This window comes from Microtus ochrogaster, linkage group LG9 (assembly GCF_000317375.1).
Source record: "Microtus ochrogaster isolate Prairie Vole_2 linkage group LG9, MicOch1.0, whole genome shotgun sequence".
Lineage (NCBI taxonomy): Eukaryota > Metazoa > Chordata > Mammalia > Rodentia > Cricetidae > Microtus > Microtus ochrogaster.
In genome coordinates this window covers 7498072-7500457 of record NC_022034.1, presented here as the reverse complement: position 1 = coordinate 7500457, position 2386 = coordinate 7498072, and positions in this window count along the sequence as shown.

The window sequence follows — 2386 nt, the reverse complement described above, 5'->3', positions numbered from 1 at the left end:
ATTTCTCCCAGTAGCTTGAAACCATTAAAAGTTTTCTTTTGACATCCACATTTTGCATCTCTCCGTACTTTAAGGTAACCAATTTTTCTTGTTACACCTTTAAGTTCTTTTGCCTTCTATCTGCTCAGTCATTGAGATAGTATCCTTTTCAGACGTCAGCAGCCTTGGCACCAGGTATATAGACTGGCAGCCCTGCTGGTTTGATGACTTAGCAGGCATTAAAATCTATAGATTAGATTTTCACCAGTTCTTCTCTTCAAAGTTCATATTTTCACAGTAGTAGTAAGCTAAAAAATATATTCCTTGTTTTCCTTATCTCAAAAACACATCTTTTGTTAACCCCACCACCTCTTCTTAGGGCACCTAGAGACACACAGACTGTCTGCCCAGGTACAGAAATAAGATTTGTATCTTTAGACACTACCCTGCCTTCTCAAAAAGGGGGTCATGCCATACAGATCTTAATGCCTTCCTCCTGAGAGAAAAATCAGATGAATGTGATCTGTGAATTGGTTGAAACTACCCACTGGGAGGTGACTTAGCAGGTAAAATGCTTGGCCTGCAGTCCTTACACAACCTGGATTTGAGAGAACCAAAAGCTGTCTTCTAACCTCAGCATGTCTGCCATGGCATGCAAAGCTCACATAATAAAGTATTTTAAAAACCACTGTCGTTCATAAAATTTTTATTTCTTACAGTGAAGAGTATACTAGGAGCTGGGTGGCCTTTAGGGATTTCTGTAATTACTGGTTTTAAAATAACTAGTCTGGTTAGGAACCTGGATGGATAGACTGATTTCATCTAAGTGGATTAGTTCTCTTGGGGTGAGAATGTTTTCCTAATTTATGCCCTGCTTACATATTGGTTACTTCATTGGATACTGATTAAAACAATAGGTGAGCTGAATGGGAACAAAATGAGGAAAACTTTCACAGGTTAAGTTTTCCTGCAGGACTGAGTTAATCCTAAAGTTTTCAGGATCATTTCAAACTTGTGTGGATGTTGGTAATGAATGCAGCAACTTTGGGTATACTTGAAGCGTTTGGCAAGATATTCTTGTGCTGTAGAATTCTAAGTAATGCAGCCTATAAAACTGAAAACAGGTTAGTGGAAAGAGTTGATTAGAACATATTTTAAGCAGATGTCCAAATGTTAAAATAAGTTCGAGGATTTCAGGTGGGAAATGTAAAGCCCGAAATTAGTGGGTGAAGTGTAACATGAAAGATAGGAAGCTGAAATTTAAACTGGTCTCCCTGGCTGATACATAACTCAGCAGGGGAAGGCATTCAGCACCCGGGCTTAAGCCCTGATGGTAGAAGGAGAGTACTTGACTCCTCCAAAGCTGTCCTTTGATTTCTACACGCATGCTGTGGCATGCACACACAAATGAACCAGTATCTCAGAAAAAAAAAAAAAAACAACTAGATCAGTGAGTTGAACAGCCTGAGTTTCACTGAATTAGTAGTCAGCCTTTAGGTTTTTTGTTACTATCAGAACAATTTTAAAAAGAATAAAAATAAAATGTAGTATATCTAGAAGTGCCCTGCCATCAGTAAGATTTAGTAGTTTAAGATATTACTCCCACATTGTTCTTGGTTTCTAATTCAAGCAGCATTGTATGGGGGGGGGGGGAGAATGAGGTTTTTGCTTTAAGTTTTGCATTCTGTTCTCCAAAGAGGTATGCCTTTTATGCCTTCTCAGTCACTGGTGGGCACAGTTCCACTAATCAGGTAGTGTTATGTACATTGACAGCTGATTTGAGAGCCATTTCTTTATATGTTGAAGCCTCAGTGTATATCAGACCAACTTCCACACTCACAAAGCTCTTCTGTCCAAACTTTCTCCAAACGGAATAGTCCAGTTTCCACAGAACTGACATTACTGTTGAAACTTGACACCCCCGTCAGATGGAGTCCCAGCCTAAACCTGGCTTAGGTAGCTCAGAAGTCATTTATACGAATGATGGCTAGGGCATCATCCTCTAAAACACATTTGTAGCTGACTTGAAGTGGTAAACCTATGCCCAGAAGTTCAATAGTAAATGTGTGTTTTCTGATGTCTTTGTTGCCAAGTGAGAGTCCTGTGCTGTTTTTGCAATAACTAGAATCACTTGATTCCGGCGTACTTTCTATTAGAAGCCATTAGGAAATCTAGACAGGAGTATTCAAATGACTAGACATGAACAGCATGACTGGAAGTGTATTCTTAGCATGAGGTGCCCAAAGGGCAGATGCAAGGACCATGGTGGGGGGCATTGCTGAGCTGCTCTCAGGAATCCTAGTCCACTAGGAAATGGGAAGAGTTGGGCCTTACAGAAGGACTGCCTCACCCTTAATATTGTGGTCTGTGTGTCCCTGTCACCTTCCCTGTCTGAGGCTTGTTGTTT